The sequence below is a fragment of the Sinocyclocheilus anshuiensis genome, unplaced genomic scaffold, assembly GCF_001515605.1.
Source record: "Sinocyclocheilus anshuiensis isolate Anshui unplaced genomic scaffold, SAMN03320099.WGS_v1.1 scaffold551, whole genome shotgun sequence".
Taxonomy (NCBI): Eukaryota; Metazoa; Chordata; class Actinopteri; order Cypriniformes; family Cyprinidae; genus Sinocyclocheilus; species Sinocyclocheilus anshuiensis.
In genome coordinates, this window is record NW_015548222.1 from 191,911 (window position 1) to 199,980 (window position 8,070).

Here is an 8,070-nt window from a genome sequence, read left to right on the forward strand (position 1 = left end):
CCATCCTTAAGTCGTTCCAAAGTTCTAGACTTCTGTTCATCTTTGAAGTACAAATGAAGATATGGATATTAAGATATTAATATTCTTTTAGCATTTTTGTCCATCCATTTAAAAGTTTTGGTTGTGTATTCTTTGACGAATCAAAAAGACGTAATCCATTTGAATGGAGAGGTTTAATTTAGGCTTTCATTCACATATAAACAGATACAGATTTAGTAAACGAAGACGTAAATGTATGCTTTTATTCACATATAAACGTTATTCAAATGTAAAGAGTGTGAAATTTTTATTTTTGGGTGAACTATCACTTTAAATGTCCTTCTCTGTGTAGGCTAGCAGAGCTCTTTTAGTGGAGTTTTTTTTTTTTCATCTAATGAACGTGTTTATCGAAACCTGTTGTCATCATTTAGCTTAAAGGTGAATTTTGTGTTTAGTGATTCCATATGAGTTTAAGATGAAATTCAAGCAAAACAAATGCACATTTCCTCATTTTTTTCCCCCAGCAGATCTGAGGTCTCTAAAAAAAATTTGGCATAGAACATGAATTGCAATTTGAAAATATTCTATATTAGAAATAAAACATCCCAGGGCTCAGCGTTAAAGACTTTATTTCTACTGGCCTGGTCACTCTGTGGTTACAATTTTTGTTTGCCCTGCCACAAAAAAAAAAAGAGAAAAAGTTATTGTTTTCATTGTTTTTGACCTGTGTACACTTGTATGCTAATAAATCATCTTATTGTGACACTAACATTTTAGATACCAGTTTAATTTCACAATTCTAGATTCCCATTTCAATACCACAGCAAAAACTACCAGCCTAGGTGATAGAAAGTTAAAACATTATTAAAGACAAGTGAACACTGAATAATAAAACAGGAATGAATAAACAAATTAGCACAAATAAATACAAAAGAACAAAAGTATAAACTGAATAAACAGTGCTTTATAATAAAGTTTTTCAGGTAGGTCCAACAGTAGTATTCAGCTAGAGAAATTGAATAATCAAATGTAAAATCATTGCATAGTTTTCACTTTATAAATTAAATATAGATTAATCCTTGTTAAAGCTACAAAAGCCATTTAGTCAAGAGCAGTGAGTGATTTTCTTTTTGTCTTTTGTTTGATTAACATTATTGACACAGACAGCAGCAGGTTAGGCACAGATTCAATATAATGATATCTTTCCCAAGATGGGGGTTTTGACATAATTTTGTATGTATTTGTGTGTTTAAGTGCAAGAAGATGCAAAACACAAATTGGTGTTTACATGGTCGCATCTCTCTGTCTCTGTGCCCCGGGTGTGTGCAGAAAACTGTACATGAGTACATCATTCAGTGTCTTCTTGTGCTAAAATGGTTTAAAATTGCTTGAATGTTAAAAATTGGCAAGGCTTAAAAACAAGTGCAAATGATAACATTTCGTGACGACCCTGCAGTTATCAGTCAGCTGTCCTGAGTGTCTTTCGTGCTGGCCCAGGGCGATCAAGCAGTCCTTATTTTTAAGCCCTGCATCCATTAATTAAATTTTTTTTCCTTCTGTTGAATGAAATCACTCTTGTCTTGACTATCCAGTATGTTGAGATGCAAGATGCAGATCCTCCAATTTGCTGTGCTGGATTACTAAAGAGCTCTTAGAAATTCAATTATATTTTGCTTTAAATCAAGTAAATGTATGAGACATTTTTTGAAGTAAATACAGGTCTTTGCTATTTAAAAAATAAATCAATTATTTTTTGGAGAATGCTGGTATTCATGTGAGTACCAAGATGGGTGGATGGTTGAGTAATTGTGCATTTGTTTTAAGTGAGTTTGTATGTAACCTTAAAAGCATGTTGCCTTGTGTTTTTGTGTTTAATGACATATATTGTTTATTAGATTGTCTTGAATAAAATGCCTTTTGGGTCATTCCGTGTCAACTCAACAAGAGGTCCTGTCTAAGAAAAAAAAATATTGATCATTTTTTACTGGTGAAAGCAATACGTAAATGAAGAAGAAAGCCAAAATATTAAATGTCATGGTTGTGTATTTGAGTGAATCCACTGTTTGGTAGAGAGGGGGCAGAATGACAATTTTCACCTGAGATTTAGAGCCAATTTAGTGGTTGGTAAAAATATATTTTATTCAAGCTACAACAACTAGATTTTAAACAAGCTACATTTTATATGCATGTATTTATTCTTCAGACATTCCCCTTTAAATACAATAAGTAACAGCTGAATGCAAAATTACCCACATTTGGATTTCGACGATTGAAAATGGGTAAAATTCAACAATTTGGACATGGAGCCACATTCCCCATATCTATGGGATTGAGCCATATAGGGCCTTGAAAATGAAGATTCCAAAATAAATGTAAAAATCAGAACCTACTGAGATGTTTTTAACACTTCTTGAATTACATGCATGAAGACTTTTAGGCCTTCATTTTAGAATTTTAGGCCCTTAAAAAGTAACATACCAAAAGAAAAGTTTTAGAACCAAAATCTAAAAGTAAAATACTTATACTAAATTATAGGCATGCAAATCAACAGCAATCAACACCAGTTTACCAGTACCATCAATGTTGTCATTTTTACCCCCTGTAATTTGGCTTCAAATTTGTCATTTTGACCCCCTCTACAAAATTGTGGATTGCTGAGTAAATGTACATCCACAACATTTAATATTTTGCTTTTCATTACTATTTATGTTTGTCTTTATTCTTAAAAATATTACCAAAATAAAAAGTTTGAGCCGGGGATCTTGGTGAAATTTAGTTGATTTGACATGGAATGACCATTCTGTTTTCAAATTAGCTGAAAACTGAAAGTTAATTGAGTTTCTTTTATCATCAACTAGCACCAGCTAAATAAGTCTTACAATTTTCTTTTAATCCGGTAATGCCACACCCAAACTGTAATACTGTTCATAGCCACATCAGTCAGCATAAACTAGCACATGCCACAGAAAGATCACCAACTTGCATTAACAATCTGGTAAACATTAGTAATAAACAGGAAAATATCTCTCTGTTGTGAAAAGGTCTCTTTGTATATAGTTTATATTGAAATAATTTTCTCAAACATCAAGTACAAACATGTTCGCAGTGTTTGAAGTATCTCTAGACCAGACTGAGTGTTATGGTGATTCTCTTTTCCCAAATTTAGTTGGATCAGGGTTAGATATACATGGCAAGTTGGTGTGAAAATGGTTTGGCACACGTTGGAAAGTTTTCTCATAAAGGCCAAACATAAAATGAAAGTTAAAATGTAGTTTGTGGCAAAATTGAAGCACTGCTTTTTACAAGTACAATCATTTAAATTAACATGTCATGAACTTGTAAAGCTGAGTTACAGATTATTCATCTTAAGTGTTTTCTCAAAAACATCTATATTCATTCATGTTTTCTGAAAAGCATAAAATCAAGCATTCTTCAAATAAATGTCAGATTGTAGACACATTTGTTAATATACCAAAGGCAGTTAATGATTTGTCTGTCAAATACAACATTCAGACTGACATTGATTTCTTTGTTTGATTATATCATTTAAATGACCCAGTTCCTCAAAACTTACTAGACTCTCAATAGAAACACTAAATGAGACCTATATTGTGGAAATTGTAATTATAACCATCAATAAAGCTTGTTAGACTATATATTTTTTTCCCGTAGTCATGTTCATAATCTCAATATGTAGCATTACAGCAGTGCTTCATTTTGTTGAAAGTGATGTTTTAACATCAGCTAAAGTCAAAGACACGTTTCACCAAACAAAACCGTTTTCAAGCTGTTATATCAAAATGTGTTCTCACTACGCTAGGGCTGTCAATGTATTAAACAAGTCTCAAGTGATCAAATTTAAACACCATTAAACTGTAATTAGCAAAGAATAACTACATTTTGCCAAGTTGATACTAAAATAGTTTCATTCTGTTCTGATTGACTTATAAAGATCGGTTGGAATAGGCTAAAAAAATGTTCAAGAATGCTGTTGCAGGTTTCATTACTAAAACCGTTTTAGTATGAAATGTTTTTTTGGCAAATGGTTTATAAGTAAACCTTCTGAACACTGTCACTGCAACGTGTGATACAATTTTGAATGTTCAGTAAGCCAGAAAGATGAACTGAATTCCTTAAAACGTATTATTTTAAAAACTGATTATTTTAATCTTTGACAGCCTTAGTTGTGTCCCATCTGACTTTAATATATAGGCCGTGGCTTTTTAAAATTGTTTGTGCCCATCTTTTTAATGAGCTCTTAACTGTCAGAAAATGCTAGTGTTTTTAGGAAGTGGAACTTATTTTTAGTCAGATCTGCAGATAATCTGTCTTTAAGAAAGCTGTTCAGGGAATAGGCCCCCAGAACACAGGATACTTTAAATGATGTGTCAAAACTTTATATAGATAAGATTGATGAATGTCTGCTTGTTTTTATGCATCTTAGATGTGTACTTGATCATTTGTTTGAAATCATCTGTGACCTTTCTGATTAAAGTAGCATGTTTATAAAAAATTATATTGAAGATCCATTGTGAACCATTACAGAGAAGGAAAATCCCTACACATCTCAATGTTTTGCAGCGGTTGAATTTGAACATGACTTGATTTTCTCAAGTAAAGCCCAGAAAAGGGGGGGAAGCATTCCAAAAACTGCTGCCACACGTTCTTCAGCGAACACCCTTACATTGAGTGTTCACACTATCGCTTCCTTCAGTATCTACACACTGGCAATCTGTCGAGGTATTTCTTGTGGTGATTGGTTTTGATTCTAGGAGAACAGTCATGATAGCATTTAGACCTGCATGCTTTGCCTAGTCAGCACTGTCTTGTTACTTATCCTGCAAGATTTGTTTACTTATTTGTTCTCAACTAACAAGAATAAGGGGAGGCTCAATAATAAACGCTGATCCTACAATAATCAACTTGAATAAGAGTACACTTGCAAAAGTAGTAAACTGTGTTAGGATTACAAAGTAAAACATTTATTAAAAAGTTAAATGCTTCCTAGAGCAAACAGTGTAGGACCTCTTTATTTTCAATGCCAGACAATTAATTGTAGCAATGTGTCTTTTCGTGCTATGATACCATCTTTATTAAGAACTTCATTCTATGTGCTGAGAGTTTAACCATTGGATTTAGCATAGAGTATGTCATCAGTTTGTGTTTGCGATTAAATGCATCTAGTTTAATTTTTTTTTTTTTTGTAATGTATTTTAAAGGCATAACGTGACAACTTGTAGAAAGCAAGTAGGGTTGTGACGGTGAGGACATTTTCCCACCGGTTAATCGATGTGTGACAACCATAGACTGTATAAAAACATGGACGTAGTGTCCGTGACGTAACCCGTAGACTTCCGACAAGCGTTTTGAAGCCTACAGTAGGCGGAGCCAGCCGTCGCCATCTTGGCAGCGCGTCACCGCGCGTCACTCCCGGATAATCGAAAATGGGCAAAGAGGCGGGAGCTGGCTGCTGAAACCACGCCCACCTAGCGCGACGGTGGTGACAGCAGCGGCAATCCACCTGTCACTCAAGTGGCCACGCCCTTAATTATGCAGAACTTTAAGGCTTAATATAATTTAAACGCGTTCAGTTTTTAACTGTAGTGTCTGTTCTTTTACTGAACTAAAGGCGGGCGGGCGTACACGGTGCGATTTTTGCTATCGTACGAGCTCGCAGGCGATTTTTTCCCTCGGGAGAAAATCGCAGATGCTCGCATGGTCGCGGCTCGTACCGTGTGAGAAGAATTACGGGCCAATCCGAGACGTTACGAGCACCTCCCGTCCTCCCGATAATTTTCAAACATGTAAAAAAAAATCGGATGCTGTCGGTTTAAATTCGTGGCGTATGTGCGGTTGAACGAGACGATTTGGGGATCCATCTGAAGTTGACCAATCAGAAGATGACAAAAACAATATAGTCTATAATAATTTTAGTTTAATTATACAGTTCTATTTTTTATTTGTTATTCCGAATGTGCCAAATTTGCCATTCAGCTTTATGAATGAATATGCCTGTTGTATTTCCGGCAAAACGAGCAGAAATTCAGAAATGGCCTAGGCTACTCCCTCGAGTTCTTTATGAAGAACAGAAAGTCCATGCTTTTCTCTGCTTTTCAGCCATTCTCTTTGCCATGTCCCTTGTCTTCGTTTTTTTTTTGTTTTGTTTTGTACGTCACAAGCCGCCTGCCACAAAGAAAACTATTTCGTCCTCAAAATCCATATTTTTATGAATGGCGCGAAAGGTAGCCTAATGCTTACATCAGAGTTTGTAAAATCGTAGTAAATTCGTGTGTGACTGCCTCCAGTACGATTTTCGATAAACTCAATCTTGACATGTGCCACAGCTCACGACGTTCCGACCTTCAGAATCGCACCGTGTACACCCACCTTAAATGATTTTTATTTCTATAAAAAATCAAAACGACGGTGGGGGTCGGTGCCGCGGTGGGCAAGTGACGTAACTGGTGTTGCGGCTTAACACCGGTATCACCGTCAACACCGTCTATCGCGGCAAGCCTAAAAGCAAGCAGTGTTCAATTTGAACAAATTCTACATTTTGGATTAATGTAATCTGCTGTGATTCAACTGTAGGCACAAATGTCATCATCTAATGGTGTAACAATGTAACCTGCACTGAAATCACCATCACGAACACACAGAAATACCAAATACTATTATTAAATACTACTATAATACTATTGGCGACCTGGTGCTCACATATCAGAAAACAGTGAAGTTCGTATTTGAAAATTTGCTATCTTTTAATATGCAGTTTATTTGTATAAAGATTAAAAACAACATTCTTGTGCGATATTTATTGTCTGTGATATTGTAATTGTTGTTTTAATGATATGCAAGCTGACATTATCAAGTATGTCACTCATTTTGCAAAAAAACAAAAACGTGTCTTGAGAGTCCAGAAGCATTCGCTGCGTGATGAAGCCTATTAAAATGCAGTTAGAATGCCACTATAATTCAAGTTATGAAAGAAAAAAAATATTCCTGTATGTATTTTTGCTTTGTTATATTTACAAGATATGATATACAGGGCTCGCAAAATGTCAAAATCGCTGGTAGCCTTTCGGGCAGACGTTCTTCAGATTTTGGTAGCCCAAAATTAAAGTAGCCCGAATAAAAAAAGAAAAGACACCGGCTGAACTTCACTGTGGACAAATCAGCATGATTAAAAACAGTGATTGCTTTTTTTTCTTCAAATAACAAGTCAAGAGAGTAGGGGTGCAACGAAAATATGGTTCTTTATTATTTAAATAACAGAATACTTCTTTGATACCAGAGCAAAAACTAGTAGCATATAGGGATGTAACGATTCACTCAACTCACGATGCGATGCGATACGAAACGATTCACGATACTGATTTCACAATACAATTTTCTCAATTTTTCTTTTTAACAAAATGAGATTTAAGACAAATTATAAATGAAAAGGTGTCCTTTTATTATTTCTCCAACAAAATGCAGCACATTTATTTGTGAAATTGAAATATGTCAAATAATAAAACTAATTTGAAATTTTAAAACAAATCCTAAATCAAATAATTAAATAATACAAATACAATAAATCTCTTCATATAAACAAACTAATGCTTTGGCTGTGCTTTTTCCATTTAAAATCAGAGGCAACCACTTAATTTTAATCACGATCCAAACAAAAATGCTAAATACATGCTATTTACATTGCAATTAGACAAATTTCAAAATTTGAAGCAAAAACAGAATGGTCTGATTTTAGCTTTGTGAATGAGACGCAAATGTCACTCTCTGACAACAGGTGGCACTAATGGAACAGCAGGTATTTATAGGCTGCTGCCCCTTTAAGACCGAATGCACGGATCCAATATAATGATGCACCAACAAAATGCTGCACATTTCTTTGTGAAATTGTCAAAATATAATAAAATAATAAAACTAACTTGAATTTTTTAAACAAATCCCAAATCAAATTATTAAATAATACAAAAAAATTAAATCTCTTCATATAAACAAACTAAGGCTTTGGCTGTGCTTTTTCCATTTAAAATCAGAGGCAACCACTGCATTTTAATAACGATCAAAAAAAAGATGCTAAATACA

The 8,070-nt window shown here is 34.3% G+C and overlaps 1 protein-coding gene across 1 annotated transcript in view; it reads left to right on the forward strand.

Annotated features, from left to right (window-relative positions):
- Positions 1 to 2,724: 2,724 nt before the first annotated feature.
- The window catches only part of LOC107654263 (ankyrin repeat domain-containing protein 10-like), a 13,325-nt gene continuing 7,979 nt past the window's right edge, over positions 2,725 to 8,070 (forward strand). The window contains exon 1 of the mRNA XM_016441279.1: positions 2,725 to 4,719. The gene's annotated coding sequence lies outside the window, so the exon portion shown is untranslated. The remainder of the gene's footprint in view (positions 4,720 to 8,070) is intronic.